At 39.6% G+C, this 18,508-nt stretch overlaps 1 protein-coding gene across 2 annotated transcripts in view; it reads right to left on the bottom strand.

Moving 5' to 3' along the window:
- The window catches only part of LOC125901739 (zinc finger protein 609-like), a 109,646-nt gene that overhangs the window by 83,965 nt on the left and 7,173 nt on the right, over nucleotides 1–18,508 (bottom strand). The gene's annotated exons all lie outside the window — the stretch shown is intronic.

Raw genomic sequence — 18,508 nt, 5'->3', positions numbered from 1 at the left:
TTTGCAATGTGGCCCGACACTGAATAGAGGTTACAACAACTCAAGTCTCATGTGATCAGCGATACCGACATTAAAAATGAGCGATCACAGATAAAGTTAGAGGAATCAGAATACTGCCACTGAGCTCCTCACTGTGTCAGAGCAGGTATGTTTTACACAGTTTACTAAATCCATGACAAGCAGAAAAGTGAAAACTATTGTGTGTCTGAGAAGCTCAATTCTAGGTGTGAAAACAGCAGCTCACTGTGGACTAAAGGGCAACACACAGAAAAAATGATAAGGTTAAAATCCCTGCTGATCGCAAGTCTGTCCCATTCATCCTGTTTTGTGCATTACCACATCAAGGTAAGTAAGAAATCTACAATATCAAAACAATTTCATGTGATCTTCTTCAGAGGAACACCAAAAAACTCTTTTTAAAATCACGTATATTGTGCACTTCACCAACGTGTTTTCATAAAACCAGCTTATCCACTGTCATCCAGCCTAACGTTTGGTTGCTTTGACGAAACAATGACTTCATAATGGACAAAGACCTTCACTGCGACATGGCTGAGTGCTTCATGTGAAGTAGATATACATGTGCTTATCTAATTTAGACACTGCTATCTGAGTTCAGTGAAGCAAGGCAAGTTTGTTTGTACAGCACCTGTCAACAACAAGGTTATACAAAGCGCTTTACATAAGACACCGACGGCATTATGATGGGACAAATGTGATGTAGAAGAAGCACATGGCAATATGAGAAGAGGCATGTAAATAGAGTAAAATAAAAGTAAACTAAAATAGAATGAGACAGATTAAAAGGTGTTTCGCACCAAGCACAGATTTTCATCTGAAAAATTTGCAGGGAAATTTATAAAGGCAGATTTTGTGGATTGTGAAAACCTTGGACGGACTTCAATTTCAGCAGACTTTCGCCTACAATATGTTTGACCAATCAAATCCTTTGTTCCAACTGATGTTATACCCTTGTTCACAGTTAGCTTCCTGCCAAAAAGGCGACTATTTTATTAATTTGGTTTCGGCTCCAGAAGATGAAGATGCTAATGTAGCTAATATGCACTTGCTAATGTGATACGTTGTTCATGAAACTTAGGACAAACCCAATTATTACACAGAATGACATCATCGGACCACCAGGTGATACCATGTCAGACCTTGATCAAACAGCCCTTCATCCCTGGGTGGCACTATGTAGGGTTCAATGCAGCAGTGATGTCACAATGAGGGCGTAATCCCCAAAGAAGAACAAGCTACTCATGTTTCATCATGGAGGGGCAACAGATTGTCAAATCAGAGGTCTCTAATGTCAGCTTAATGACTTACAGAGACAAATATTTGCTCAAGTATTATCTAAACCATCCATCTATGTTTAAATTAATTATGTTATTACAATCAGATGAGCCAAAAGCTATTTGTTAACTAGGTGCTTTTTTGAAGACTGTCCATCCTTTGTTTAATTATTGCTTGTTCTTTAGCCACGACGTGTGCCATTGTTTCGTTATTGTATGTAATGTTTGTACTCAATACCACGTGATATAGTCGTGCGTCAAATAAATGAAATGAAATGATGGTTGGTAAGTTACTGAATGTCAGCCATATATATATATATATATATATATATATATATATATATATCATATATCATATACAGATGCTCCTTATCAACAAGGGGGGAAAGGGTGTGAAGCATTGGGAGGCAGGGTGGACTGACTGCAGGACTGAATATTTGAAACTGCAGGTTGAGTGTATTTTTAGGAGAAATGGGACTTCAGAGCAGTGGGTGCTTGTTTCTGAGATAACATTCTCTGTCTGCATAGTGTTTTTGTTGTGTGGAGTGGACACGGGAACTATTAAGACGGAAAGTCATTCTTTTCCTTTGCTTGGTCTGGGGTTTTATGTTGGTTGCTTGTTTGTTTTTTTGGGGGGGAGGGGGGCAATACAGATAATTTGCGCCAGTCAAAATGTGGTGTGTTGATCTGCATGTAAAGTTTCCGTATTTCTGCACTGCATCTTGGCACCACAATAGTGAGAAACGGCTTTAAACTGTAGACTAAAAATAAGAATATATAATCCCAAGTTTGATTTAACAAAGTTAAAGAATAATGTTTGCCTTTATTAGGATTGCCTTTATCAGGAACATCATATTGTACCTGACTCAGTAAAATGAACAGCTTTAAAACTTGTTCAGTATTTACACAAGAACTAGAGGCACTGTATTAATGACTCAACAACAGTGTTAACATTTTACATATCGGGCATCATTTACGTTACATATTACTATTTAAACAGCCAGAAGGATGAAAACTCAGGTGCAGCTGAAAGCATTGTAAACAACAAAATTACCAAGTTCAGATGCAGATAAAACTCACATAAATATGAAACTGGCTCAGTGTTGGATCTTTATAAAGTATTAATTACAGAGTTGTGCCAGAACCAAAGCTCGCCAAAACATCAGCTTGCCAGAGCCAAACATAAATACACCAGTTACACATTACAATCCTAAAGCATTACAGACTGTCACACATAAGTTAATAAATCTGTCCTCAACTATCCAGAGAAACAAACTGCATGTCAGATAACTCCTGATGCTATACTATGGCTTGGAGCAAAGAAACACCAAATTACTTTTTAAGTCTAGACACTGTCACTGTGATCAGTGTGTCAGCTCTAAAGAGAAACTTTTAAATTTCAATTCCTAAAGTACGAGAGCACCACAAAAAACTCTTTATGTAAAGCAGGCTGAAAGCACTGGAAGCATTTAGTCAGGCACAGAGTTTGAAGAGACAAATTAAAAACAAATCTTATTAGAGGCATTTTTTTTAAATGCAGACAGATAAGTGCATTAATGAAGAAATGTGTGGGCTGCAGTGAGCTGACATCTTGAAGTGAAATGCCTAATAGTGGGGAAATGGAGATAACTGCCAACAAATTCAACTGAAGGCTATAGACAGAAATGAAGAGCTACTTGCACTTTAATTACGTTGTGTACTTAACCAAATATGTTTTTCAGATGATCACTCGGCACGAGAAAAGCCACCAGTTTAAAATATGAGGACATTGTGGGGCAATTATAGATACGTTGGCTAACTGGTGATAAACTACAGCTTTTATTAGTAAAGTAAACTTCCGCCAATTCAACATTAATCTTGAATCTCAGCAGTGTCTCCAGCTCGGCAGCGTGCGCTCACTTTGATAGCGATATCAATAGATTAAATGACAGAACAAAGACTTGCTCTCAAGGTTTAAGTAGCTGACAGATGAAGTCAGCTCTGTGTGAATTGCAATCAAATTGAGCTAAATATCACAGTGGAATTATTAGAAGTAAACAAGTATTTAGTTCAGTTGAATCAAAGCTTAATTAAGTGCATTTGCTGTCACTTGATGGAGGAGATGCTTGCCTCGGTGAATGACCTTATCCTCATTCATGTACGCTATCAGCACACAAGTGCTTAGTCTCTGTGAAACACTATTAGAAATAAGTTGATTTCCAGCACAGTCAAAACATCTTTCTTTATAGAAGGAAAATGCATGACAATAAGACCACCATAAACTTAAGTAGTGGCACCAGTATTAACTGGGAATCTGACCCACCCATGACTACAAATAAATTATCAAATTGCGGCTTGTCTGTGGCAACAGCTGATGCAGAAGATGAAAAGAACATTCACACTGGCCAGAGTGTAAGGAAACCCCGATCTTAAAACCTTGACAAGGTGCCAGATTGATTTTTCCTGTGCTCAAAGAGGACTCTGGCAGAAACAAGAGCAGCTCCATTAACATTCTCAGCCACTGCACTCTGCCATGATTTCTGAATTACAAAAGCCAGTCACTAAGATTATCAAAACACTTCTCATTATCTCTGCTCACTTCATTCTATAATTGAGACACTCTGTCTCGATGCAAATCGATATAGTAACTGCAGCAGCATCTACTGTGAAGCACTTGTTAGCAGCCGCCACAGCACAGCTGGTATTGTTTTCACCTTGTGGCTCTGTGTGCGTGTCATCATGGCGAAATGTGGTCCTGGAGACACTTAGTGTGGTGGGAACTACCGCAGAAACCGCCTCACTAATGTTTCAAACTAGGCCTGCCTAATAGTCGACCAATAGTCGTCATTTAGGGCCATTAGTCGAATAGTTGCCTGCATGTAGCTGACCTGGCTACTTCCAGTTTAGCCTTCCGCTAACTTTAATGAGGATAAAATGATTTAATTGTGCAGCTCTTCTAGACTTGCAAATGTTTTTGGACGGAATGGATTAAATTCTGATAACTATACTAACTAGGGCTGCCCCTGAATTGTCCTAGTCGACCAATAGTCGTCATTTAGGGCCATTAGTCAACTAGTCACCCGCATGTTTATGACATTGATTTAATCACTAAATTTTATATTTTGGGCGGGACAACACAATGGTTTGAGTTGAAGGTGTGAGAAAGAATAGTATCAGTAACATTGTTAACACTGTGCTACATTACAGAGAAATACAAAACCGTACTAATGAACCTTCATTAATATAGGCCTATATTTTATCTACAAGTGCACGTCACACACTGAGCGAGCCGCCTGTTAATGACGCTGTGGGCTAATGGGCATGTAGCTACTTCCATGTTTCACATGATAAGTCATGTTTGTAGTCGACCAATCAAGATGACGACGACGACTATGCAACCAATGTAATCTTGCTGACTAATGACCTCTCTGGTGGTCTAACTATTAGGGGGCAGTCCTAGTTCAAACTATACACCAGCACAAAAAATGACAATAACCAACATCAGCCACCATGTTCTAAACAGAAAAATTAAACACAAGTAAAAGGTTGGCTATATATACACATACAGGAATAACAACTGATATATAGATATCTGAATGTTTTTAACTTATCTTATAATGGTGTCGCCATCAGCCCCAAAAATCCAGCCTCAATGCACTGTGAAGTTATATTCAAGTAACGCCATTAATCAACCATTATTAAGTATTACAATTTTATATTTCCATGAGTAACAACTACAAATCTAGGACAAATTATTAGTGTTCATTTCTCCAACGTAAATTTATTGCTGGCCATTTTAAGATGTAGCATAGTTAGCTGCAGATCATTTAAACCAGAACCGTTAATGCTTTGTTATCTGTTTCTGCAATGTGAGATTTACTTCCGACGTTATACGTTATACAAGCACATTTAGCATCAACATGCTGCTCCATGCTCATTAGTTGGATCTGACATTACATCTGTGAATGTCATGAAACTTGTCAAAGAAAAAATTAAATGAACAGAAAACTGAAAACAACACCAGGCCGTGTTTATCAACAGAGACGTACACAGAGACAAGGTCAAATGGGATTGTATGATGATGTTAATAATATAAGGAACAACTGTCTTGGTTATAATTAACATCATGTACATTGTCATGGCTGAATTAAACAATTTTGATTAGCTTTTACTTAGCTGCAGGAGGTTTCAAGATGTCAAAGAATAAGTGGGTGTCGTCTGCATAACATGTTGCGCAACATATTTAACCTTTGAACTGTATAGATGCTGAGTACAGGATCATGACTTCTGCAATAATGTCAGATACTATAAATGATAAAGAGGTATCTATATTGACAGAAAATGCTGAGACCCACCGTTCCATTAAATATAACTGCCATTAACATCATTAAGAAAAGACCACAAGAAAATAATCACGAGACGAGAAACACAAAAGAAAAGGTTGCAGAAATCAGATATGCTGAAAGTCCCAGCTAGTAAAACTCTATCAATTAACATCCTGACTTGGATGAAAAGGGTGTTCAGAGTTTTACATTTGGATGGGAGCTGAAGCACTTGAAAAAACAGCAAGAGAACTTTGCCATTACACTGAATTATTCACAATAAGAAGTAGGAAAAGTGCCGGTGGAGACAAGGGAACACTGGAAGTGCTTTGTGTTGACTTTAGGGTTGACAACTACATCCACTCCACAGCCAGATATTCTAAGATAGTATAAATAAAACCTCAGGGTGTCTTCCCATTAAGCATTACTGTGAAGATGTTTTGAACTTCACGTCTGGTCTTTAATATCAGTCCTACTTTGCCCATAAAACAGTGTTCATACATGATGGTTCACAAAAAAAGACCACCTGGCAAGATTCTGACATCTCGTCACAAAAGACAGAAAGATCTCGCAGCAATATGAGATGAAGGTTCAAAAGTGTAAGTAGACCAACCCAAAACAAAAGCAGTAGTAAACAAAGAAGTGGCAGCAACTTCCTGAGTGATTGCTGCTGTCCATTGTCTGCTGTGACTGTAATGTAAATACTGTAAATAAAGGTCAGTACTATTCATTAACTGAACAGCACCTTCCGTTTTGGATGGATCAACTCATGGGGAGCTACACACAGTCTAATCAATTTCTAATTTGTTTGCTATGGTTGTGCCAGCTGTCAGGAATAACCCAGTGCATTATATGCAACTTAACAGCAAGTTAAGCACAACATGCTCACGTGCAAAGACAAATTAAAGAGTGACTTACGAAACAAAATATTCTTAATGAGCCAATTTAAAGCTTTTCTGGAATGATGTTGATGTGTGCTGATTGTCATGGACACTATGGCATCTTATGTTTATCTGTGATGTCAAATAAGTATAGCAGTGATAGGAACACCAGGAAGGATTTAATTTGATACCTAACCAACCCGGGACCTCTGTACCAGAAATAATACTGGATAAATATGAACGTGATTTCTCAAAAGGCTTGTTGGGCCGAATGACAAAAATAGCCAACAGCATACTATAAAATAGTCTAGTCCTCATAACATTATAATATTCCCTGGTAAGCACACTGACACATTCTCATTTTTATGTGTGCTCATGCCCTCTATAATGATAGGATAAATCCTTCTCAGTGGGCATTTCCTCTTCAGCACCTCATTGGCTTTTTCCTGGGATGGTCTCAAACTTCAGTCACTGAACCGTTCAAAATAAACAGCCCAGACTTTGGGTCAGCTTGCAGCACTAAGGACATTTGATTTTATCAGACTCAGGAATCAGCGGCGATGTTGGGGATTGGGGTGGCCGGTCAACTCAGCAGGCTCAAGCTCTTTCTCATTAGAGGATAATCAGCGTGACGGTTGCGCCTGACTGCCTCCCGTTAGCTTGACTGAAGTCAGGCTTCAAATCAAGATTAGTAACTAATGTGAAGACACAGTTAAGCTCAACCAGTCTAATGCACATTTCCTTTTTCCCTCTTCTGATTCAGCAGAAAATCAGTATGTGCCGGAAGGGTCCATTTTCCAATATTATCAAAAAGTATTTACGTGTTAATCTACATTTGAAATTCCAAACTACAGAGGGGAACTTAAAGAAGAAGACAGTATCAGACACCACTGTACAAGTTTCATGAGAAAAGCAGCACATTTGAAAAACAAAAAGAGAACTCGTGCTGTAAAACTTAACATGGCAAAGATGGTATTGAGGCTTTGAAATGGGCAGATGGACCCTGGATGTTTTGCCACATTTTCTTCCCGAGACATTAAAAGCAGATCTAAATGGTATGAGGAGAAACTCAACAGGCCATCTTCAAGATGTTTAACGCCACAACAAGTAATTTACAATACAGCACTTTGTAGCCATATGCCGAACACCCACTTTGAAGATTTTCTGTCTAAAGCTTTGTCGCATTTGCTGAACATAATTACACCTCCATGCCATAAGAGCACCGCTATTTAAAGAATGTTACACTCGCAGGTTAACATATTACAAAAAGGAGTTTGTGAGTATATGTTTGTTCAAAAATCGCATATGTTTTGGTTTCGTATCTCTTACGTTGGTTCAGCACAACACAAGCAAATGAAGAAACATCACCAACCTGTCAACACATGAGCAGCACTTAGAAAACATTCACAAACTTGATGACACACAAAAACAGCAACATGAGGACACACGATTTTAAAAAAGAAACACAAACACACTGTTTCCAGGGCCAATAAACAGTGATGAACAAGGCTGCGACGCGCTTGTTGTTGCCATAGGATTTGGCTCATGCATTCACGAAGTTAGCGGTGAAATGGTGTTTAAAAATCACCTTAAATCTGAGGCTTTGTTTTTCTTATTTTAAAATTGTGATCCCGTGATTCATACGTGACTGCAGTTAGCAGATCTGCTGTTCACCTGGCATTAGCCTTTGCTTTTTATTTGCCTGCCAATTCATTTTATAGCACCACAGGCAAAGTTATCTACCTGTTTAACTACAATAATTTAAGCATCACCAACTAGAGTTACTCGTTAACCAGTGTCAGAAATTAGCAAGGGCCACGGGCCATTTGGCCCGCAATTTATCCAAGAATGCCCCCAGAAGCCATGTTCCCGGGGGCCAAAATTGCCCCCCAGTTTTCGAAACAACTATATGTATTTATATTTTTAACAGTATTACAATCTGACATTAAAGTATAATTTTATTTTCATTAAATTAATTTACCATCGCGTCTACAACTCATTTTCCAGACATAATCAACGAGATTGCACTGATTACGTGAGAGTAATCTGACAGAGAAGGGGAGGGGGCTTTGCTGTACCATAAGTATAAATTAACCATTTCTTGGGTGATCTGTGTCTACACAATGACAAATTAATGAAAAATTAAGGTAGAATGAATGTTAAATTTTAAATTAACTTACTTCCAGGATTGCATCTAAGGAATTTATAGTAATTTGGCCTTTTTAACAGTAAAAGTAACTGTAATGTGGTGAAACATTAGTACTGCTATCAGTTGATTAATGGTTAAATCATCACATTTAAACTGGTTGAATTATAGGAAATCTGAGTGATATTTTGCAACCATAACTTTATGTAACCCATTATTTATTTCATTTATAGTGGTTTCTACTGAAGAGTGAAGACACTATCTTAGTTGGTTTTGCTTTTCATGTGCTTATTGTTAGAACATAATCACAATTTTTTGATGGCCCCCAAACATTTTGAAAATGCCCCCATTTTTTAGACCGTGGGGGCCAAAATTGCCCCCAGAATATTTTGTTAATTTCATACCCTGCCGCTAACTGATAAACAAATTAAGCAAAGTGATTTCATTTTGCTCGTCATGTAAGCAAAACATACCAGTGGTTAGCTTTTCTCCTATGACCCAATCTGACAGTAACTATTACTGTTCAGCTAACTAAACGACAGCCTGTTTCATAATTAATTGTGTGTGTTGTCAGATTATTTGAATAATTGATTATAACTGTATCATGTTAACGTTTACATGTGGAATATTCTCCCCATCATTCAATCAATGCCTCAATCCAGACTGTAAACAGAAGAGGAGTTAAATAAATTTGTTGTGTAAAGTAAGCTTGTTTTTCACTTGAGCACTGACTGACAAATGAGAGAGAAGTTAGAGTTGTGAAAGGACAAGGCCTGAAGCTAAGGAGCAGACAGTCCCTTGTCTAACACTGCTGGGTGTGTGTGTGTGTTTATGGGCCTGTGTGTGTGTGTGTATGTGTGTGTGCATACTAGACTAAGATAAAGACACATTTTTTTTCTCTCCAGTCTTTTGTGTATTGTTTATTACATGCATTCCTGCACAGGCAGCCTGCCAGGCCGGATTCCAGCAAGCTCTTACTGAAAACTGAAATAACCATCTGCACACAGAGCATTCAGTCAAGCTAATGGTATCTACATACAACTTCTCTGTGCATTTTAAAATGTTAACTGGTTTAATCGTTCCACTACTGACAGATCAGCAGAAATCTGTATTATAGGAACAAGAGCACTATGGAGAACACTGGTCTAACTCTGAGATGATTTGCCTGATACCAGAACTGTTAGCTTGTTTCACTTCGTTTCCATCGTTAGCCTGACATTGTGTACTCTCTAACTGATTTGAGTGGGGGAGGGAGATTCTCCCTAATTAAGCACTGGCCAACGTATCTGCCTGAATCTTTCATAATTTGAAAGGTCCAGAGTGTCGGATCTAGCCCAGGAGGATATCCTGGCACAAATTGAATAAAATATTCATAACTACGTTTTCATTTTTGTATATTCACTTAAAACTAAGAATCAGTGTGTTTTTGTTAACTTAAAATGAGACAGCTATGTCTACAATGGGAGTCTGCGATGCTGTTTCTACAGTAGTCCAGAACAGACAAACCAAACACTGGATCTAGATAGGTCCATTCTCTTTTCGCATCAACCACCATAGTTCATTAACACACTTGGGACACAGGAGAAGTTTTAGTTGGTTTAAATCAGCAACCTTACTGTTGAATGTCAATAAATCCTTCACACTAGATCTTTAGTTTCTGTTTCCAGTTTCCTGTTTCCAGCAAGCAGTCCGGTACGGTTCAGTTCGGTATGCTTCTTTTTTTCCGTTTCCACTGTGAAAAGTTGTGGATGGTACCAGTGGAACCGTTCCATACCGTCCCCATGTTTGGTCCCCCCTCTGTTGGGGTACCTAGCACACAGATCTGGTACTAAAAGGTGGAGCTGTGAACACTGCAGTCTGATCGGTCAATAGAGGACGGTCACTCTGCTCAGGGCTGAGTTGTGGCTGGTTTTGAGGCTCATGTAACCACTGTTCATACTGTGGAGAGTTTTATTCGTAAACTGTAACTATATAATAAAGGATATTTTGTTGCCTCTTGCAGCAGCTGGAGTCTAAGAATAATAATTCACTGGGTCGACTACTGGCAACTTTTTAAGGTGTAACATTAATTTATAATATTACTCAATGCATGAGTTGATGACGGGAATCTGTCAGCACACCTTAAATTTTCTGTGACAACTTTGACCATTGCTTTAGTTTCTACATGACATACACTTGTAGTGATGAGTGGATCTTCAACGGTCTAAAAATATATTATTTTGACCGGGTTGTGTGAAATATTCTAATCCTTGTCGAGCGTCATTCCTGTGGGCTCCGGCAACACTAAACCCCTGCACTTGCCTAAGAAGGACTAAATGCACACACCTGCCATTTTAAAATATGGAGAGAGAGAGACTCGATTTGTCTGTTCTTTTTGTTCTGAAAATGTCAGCGTGCAGCCTCGTTCTGTGGATGATAAACAAGGTGTAAACTGATAAAGGAGAAAATACAATGAGTGCTGGATGGAGCAGTGAGTGACAACAACGTCGCCCACTTGAAAGAGTACTGTTTGCAGTGGAAACGCTCAACAGACCTAGGGTCTAGGTACTGTGTCTGAAGGGTTACTTTTGGTTCCAAAGGTACCATACTTGAAGTGTCCATAGTCCACAGTGATGCATAGACATGCCAAAATAGTTTTTGTCCAGTTTTAAAAGTGAAATGGAGCTAAATAAAACAAACTGTGATTTTGGGCGACATCGGAAAGAAATGTTGATTTAGAAAAGCCTTCATCGCAGTGAATATCTTATCATAGCACCCACAATTGTTACTACTCATCTCCCGCTTGTGGCACTGACTGGCTAATCGTTGGTGCCCCTGCAGCATTCATTGGTTGTTTTTTATTTCAACTGAGAAACTACCATTTCATGTCAGGATGCCAGCTGAATCTATCAACTCAAACTCTGTGGGGTGGGCGTATTCCAAGGTCTGGACCCAGGCAATGAGAAGACAACAGGCCACTGCTGAGTGACTAATATACTGCACTACTGTTTGTACCCAGACAGTTGAGGTGTTGCCATGTGAATGTCTAACTAGCGAGAGGGCATGGACAACCATTAACCTCACATAACTGCCAGCCTCTCTCTTCCAGCAGCTGCTTAACAGAGGCCAAGTCAACAAGCGGGGCTTGAAATAGCGTTGTCACTCTCACATGGTAGCTTTCCAGAATCAATGCAACAGTGAACTGTTCCTGAGAGGCACAAGTGTCACATTCAAACATTGATGAGTGTCAGGAGCGAGAACCAATTTGGACCCATTTCATGATTGATCGGAATTACTGCAAGTTTTTGACGACGTAGAATCAATTACTGACCAATTATTTTCATTTCTACTCCTTTTTTTTTTGCATATTACATTAACTCGGCCTGTTTTCTTTCACCTGATGCAGCTTCATCTTGCAGCTGACATCTAGCTCTTAAAAAGTAGGCAGTAACATCTGACAGTGAGTGCTGACACTTACATACACACTCAATCACTGCTGGCATTTGGAACGCTGGAAAATGTATGTGAGGCAGGGGAGGAGAAGCATGCTATATTTCACTGATAGTGAAAGTTAAACTCAGCGTGGAGATAAAACTACACTTGTGTATTACGATGCCTTCATATTTTTTAAACTCCGATACTGTATAATTGCCTGTTGGAGCTGAATGTTTGCTTAACCTTTTCACCATGTTCTCTCCCGCTTTACATCTCACATTATCCCTCTGCAAACTGGTCTTGGAACGACACTGCTGCTGTAAACAACCATAGTTTTCATGTTGTAAAACAGCAGTGTGGGGGTCTTGGGAGAGATGGACCAATCAGTGTGTTCTACTTTGCTGTACGTCTGAATATGTTCAGACGTCTGACAGCCTTGTTTACATATTTGCTGCCACCATGATCCATCCATGAGTCATCCATTAAAGGAAATGACAAGGTCGCATGTGCACCCACCTCCAAAAAATGCAAGTCAGGTAGGTCAGGGTTCAAATGCTTTGTCATCGTGAAAACTAAAGAGAGCAGGCTTACTTCCTTTTTCGTCAGATTGTAAATAATGTCAACTTTCTCTCGTCAGTTATCCATCTACCTCTCACACTCTAGGCCTGCATGCCTGTCTGCTTCCCTTCACTCCAACATCGTCAATCTTCTTTTATAGTGCCTGCCAAATTAAAATGCAAAGCAAACAGGTAGACTGTCAGACATCATATTCTCCCTTTTATGTCAGCATGTAATCTATTTTCTTTGGCAGATAATAGTATGGTACATCTTAAACCCACGACAACCATCCACAGAGGCACAAGTGCTCTTTTCCAGCTACATATTCATATTTAGTCTGATATATTCACTGCTTGAAGGATCCCAATATTTCACTTTACGACTAATAACACTAAAGCTGAATTTATGCTCCTCTGTCGAGTTGTTTCACTGCTCCTGCACTAGATGCCTACGGCGTGGGAACTGATTTATAGTTGAGCGTAGGATTTAACCCGTTGACTGTTGTGGCATCGTGTGTCGTGCTTTTATTCTACACCCAAAGTAATTAGGGTTCGCCCTCGTTTGCTCCATTTGTTATAGGCAGAGCCGATCATGGTTAGGAGGAGGCTTTCAGTGGAAACAGCTTTGCAAGATCACAAAACACACATTTGTCTGACATTACTGAAAAGGAGGATTATCCAGCACTTTTTTTTTTCAACCTGCTCCATGATGTCTTCCCTATCAACAAACTCCACCAGCAATGGAAAAATGTTGTCGAAAACACAAAGCAGACAAAGCTGTCCAATTACAATTCTTGTGGTCTCCATGTAGCCCGTTGCCCCGCACATAGATACCACAACATCCCAACACAGAGGCATAAATCTGCCTTAAGCTGTTGAGTGAAACGTTACCCACCCATATTTTTCCAAACCAGTCGGGACAGTCCAATCCACTTATGTTAAAGCCACAAGATCGCTTCTCTGACTGTTTAGACAAATGTCCACACTGCAAATGCTTTTTTTAATCATGTGCTGTTAGCATCATGGCACTGAAGACAGAACAAAACAATGTACACTGCCTGCAGATTCACTGTGATCTGTTCAGGGCCATTACTGGATGTTTTTCTATAATGGGTAAATGAATAGCGTTGATTACTGCATGTGTGCATTATTTACTTGTTTTCTATTAACTCCATTCTCTAATCACATTTGTTTAAGATCTCTTCTCTTGAGATTGACATGTTTAATATGATTTTTCGATTGATTTTCCTTCAGAGGATGACATCTAATTTTCAGCCCAAATAAGGGAATCTGGTTCCATCAGCTTGTCGGATTAATTGGAAAATGAACAGGGACAGATAATGATGACTTCCTGCAGCCTCATCAGATCTGTAGCTCCTAACTTGTGTGTGTCTGATTTGATCGACAAATCAGTAAGCCTATATTCTACTGGGTTGGGCATTATGTTAAAATGTTCCAACTGGCAATCGTCTGCCCAACAACTGCTGACTGCCTATATATTTATGCAGGCCTGTGCGACCCATAGTTTCAACTGGGAGACGAACGCTGAGTTCCCTACATTCCACAGGCTCTATTAGCGCTTTTTTTTAACCGAACTAAGACTAGCTTAACTGTCTTATTAAGGGTGCTTTCAGACCTAGAGTTCACTTGCTTTGGTCTGAATCAGGGACTTATTTTGTTAGAGTTAGTTTGTGTTCTCACGGCAGCATTTACAAGCGGACCAGATCAAATGCCTTGCGTCAGAAAGCTGCTCTTGATTGGTCAGAATTTCCATGCGGGAAAAATCCAGGAAGTAAACCAAACGTTGAAGAAGAGTACACTTGCAAGATAAATGTGACACTTCCTAATGTCACAATGGAGGGACAACTACGCAGGTTGATTTTAGCGCTGCTCATCGTGGACTATATTGCTGTCATTGTTCATTTTAGTCAAACCATACAGTTTGAAAACAAGGCGCGGCTCCAACTAGAAAACAATGTTTTGATGCATTGGATGTGCTGAATGTGCATATTAAGGCAGTACAGGAGGAGGTGCACATTAATAATCCTCCAGGACTGTAACATGCTCATGTTTAACCCAAACAATGTGTCATGTGACTGCAGTTGGTTCAGATCCAGGTCGGAACACATTCTCACCACAAATGAACTGCACCAGAGTTTGTTTGTAACCAGACCAAGACCACCTCTTCAAGAAGGTCTCAGTCTCGTTGTGGTGCGCACCCAAGTGCGATTGCTGTGTTCACACCTGCCCAAACAAACTGCATTTAGGGGGCAAACAAACTTGAGATCGATTGAATTGAACCAAACAGGGCAAAAAAATATGCACAAAATAATGAGAGTCAATATATTTGTCCAATTCCCCAACTCACAGGGTAAATCACAAGTTTCATTACAATACGACATAATATCAGTTCTTTGGACAACGATGCATCATTTGCTGATGTCACAAGGTTTTTCACCATACGATTTTATTTCAATTCAATTCAGGGTTCCCATTCAATATATGGCGTTATCAGTAAATATCCTCAATGCCATTTTCTTGACTGCTCACCACTGTCTGCCTGGCGCTGGGACGTTACTAATGTTTGAATGTTTAAGAAGGAGGTTCTCTTGGATGGAAATGGTGACATAGAAGTGCCATGGGAATTTCAAAATAAAGGCGTATTTTAAAGATGACGACAGTTATCAATGTTTTTACTTTGCATTGATTATATTAGATCTTTGACTGTTTAGTTGATATGTTGATTGACATCAATGTATCACTACACTCTTATGCCCAACCTTGGTTTATAACTCTTTTGTTGGGTTTACCTCCCTCAGTGTCAAAAAAATGTCCCCTGGGTTTATCACTGAAGTCTGACTTATTTTGAATTCAACATGAACTTTACACATATTCTGCCGTTTCCAACAAAACACAAAAGCATCACTCTTATTTGCCCATGTGAAAGACCTCATGCCAAGGACAGAGGAGTCAATGTGCTGGTTACCAAAAGCAGCAACCAGACTACACAAAATGGTTGACACTGGTCCAAGTGTGGTTGCAGAGGGCAAATGGCCAACCATGACTGTCAGACCCTGAGGGCACTCACACGACTGCCTGTAACTGCACGCCAACACTGACTATTATGCTCAAAACTGGTAGATTTTATGGGGATTCCCTGGAACTGATAACGCAGATGTGAACCAGTTTAAGTCACGCTATAAAATGTTAAACTGAAAAAAAAAAAAAAAAAACCATCCAGTACTCGTTTCTTAAGTGATGTTCCCACCACTGAACAAGTGAAAACACATATTGCCTCATAAACTCGCCCCGTGATGTTTATATCTTCTGCAAAAATCAACCAACTGAAGTCTGTAATCTCAGTTGATTTTTTTATAACTGGACATGATCACTGTGAGCCTGAAATTACAACACTTCAGTGGTCTATAAACTGAAGCAGCTTTGATGGGAATGTTTTAAACTTAAATGGATATAACAATTCTGATACCATGTGTGCTCACGGTGATTTGAAAAAGGATAGTAGATCTCGGTTCGTATTAAGACAGCTGTGGGAAGAAAAAAAAAACCCTACTTTTTCAGAAAGTATTGACATTCACGCTGAAGTTCCACTTGATCATCTGTTTCCATTTTAGACTGCAGCAATTTTGTCCTTTGTGGATGTTCTCTCATTTACTCGTCAATATCACAAGTGATGCATGTGTCATCCGAGAGACGACGGTTTCCCTTTGATTCTGCAGATGATAGTGGGTTCTGCAGTATGATTAGGGCAACAGGGACAGTGTCTCAGAACCACCCACTGCCGCCACGCTCAAGTACTGATGTAGCTCTGAGGAATTCCCACACATCGCAACTTTCTTTCTCGACAATAAGCTCAACCCAAAAAATGCATTTTAATAAAAGACAGTTAAAATCAAGCTTACATACATCTGGGAGGACACTGGAGTTTCTGCTTTCTGTCAACAAATTACATTTTCAAGTGTAGAACAGCTTTAAAATATCACAACCTCATATCATTTCCTGTACACTGGTGTATTAATCAGTCACTTATGGATGGAAAATTGCCGCGTGTAACTTGCAGTGAAAAGATCACCAGTGTCAGGAACAAGTGAAGCGAGAGTGATTAACGAGGTCATGTTGCTTATGAGTGGATGAATGAAGACAGTACTGAAAGCAATTGTGTGTCTAATACATTAATGCAATTTGACGGGGGCTTCGTTATCACAGCAACAACACAAAAATAAAATCAAACCTATCAAAAGCAGCTTGTATTGATTCATGATTTTGTCGTGGCTTTCCTCTCTAAGAACAAGGAGCGCGATACTTCAAACTGAAGGCAAATGAGACAGCATTTTCGCAACACTCAAGACTGTGCTGCGCCACAAAAGCTGACAATATCTTTATAGCTTGTGTGGGGGAGAGTTGAGTGTAACCTGGGCTCGCATCCCAGGAAAAGATGGATCACCAGTCTCTGGCAAAGCAGCGACTGTGCAACAAGCATTCAATGTGTGCTTTTTTTTTTTTGCTGTAATTAGCAATTCGCCTGTGAGAAATCCACTCAATGCTATAAAAACTAAAGCAGAGTTGCATATTTTTTTCAATCCATGTTCGACTCAACAATACAAATAACGACTGTCACATCTGGTCGACTTTACAAATAGCAGCCCCAGGAAATAAAGGAGGTGGTGTTCTCACACAGGCTAACACAACAGTTCACAGGATGGGTGGATGGATGGGTGGGTGGATCAATATTGACTATAGAAACGCAGATCCATTTCAGATCCTTTGTTTACTCCGACCCGGTGCATCTCAAGGAAACCACGAGCTGTCAGAAAAACGCCTCGCTGTGCTTTAACGTTTGAATAAGAGCAAATAAAACAGCAACAAGCCGTTTTAATTAATGATGTTTACAGAGGCGGGTGCAGGTCTGTGAGTGAAGTGAGCTGTTGTTTCCATTGGTACCATTTCTGCAACATTTAAATATTTCTCAGGTGCCTCCTAAGCACTGCTGTTGGCTGAAAGCTGCATTTGAACCTCAGCATTTTGTTCCTGTGGAAGAGACGATCCAAACGCTGTTCAAATGTTCCACCCACAGCAGCTCCAGATGACACTTCTCACTACGGGTTTTTCACAGAAAACTATAGAGCACAATACAAAACACTTAACCCATTACAGGAAAGCTTTGATGCAGGCTTTCTTCTAATGCAAACCTATTCAACTGTTTAAACAAGTATCTACAGAACTTAAATTCTAATGTGAGCCCACTTTAGGCCGAGTGTGCTGTATGCAGCTGGAGGAAAATAAAAAACTGCATTGCATATTTTCTCAGTTATTCATTTGGCCTATATAACATAGTTTACAGGTGATGCCATTGAGTGAAACACAGCCCCCCCCCGATATTTCATTTACCATACTGTTAAGACACATAAAAGCAGCATTGGAGAGTTTCACATTGAATCTTTTACTTAAAAATTACATCAATTAACAGATTGTCAAAACAGTTGTGGATTCATTGTTGTCAGATTAAAACGTTGGCAGCTATTTTGTACTTTCTGCAAACCATGAATACAATATATCAACGTTTCTAAAGTGACGTAGTACATGAGCTGACTGTCATTTGGAGGTGGAGGAGACAGTGCCATTTCCAGCAGCTTTTTAGGCTCCAAACTTCAGTGTTTTCTAGTCACCCATTAGTGTTTTTCCAGCAGGGATAGTGGCAGGAATAGCAGTTGTTTTTACCAATACACTGCTGCCTTTCTTGCAAGGATAGTAGCATGAAAAGCAGCTGTTTTTTACTGATACAGCGCTGCCTTTCCTTTAAGGATATTGGTATGAAAAGCAGCTGTTTCTTATCAACACACTGCTGTCTTTCCTGCCAAATTAGTGGCATGAAAAGCAGCCGATTCTTACCGACACA

This window comes from Epinephelus fuscoguttatus, linkage group LG2 (genome assembly GCF_011397635.1).
Source record: "Epinephelus fuscoguttatus linkage group LG2, E.fuscoguttatus.final_Chr_v1".
Taxonomy (NCBI): domain Eukaryota; kingdom Metazoa; phylum Chordata; class Actinopteri; order Perciformes; family Serranidae; genus Epinephelus; species Epinephelus fuscoguttatus.
This window is presented reverse-complemented; position numbering and strand designations above follow the sequence as displayed.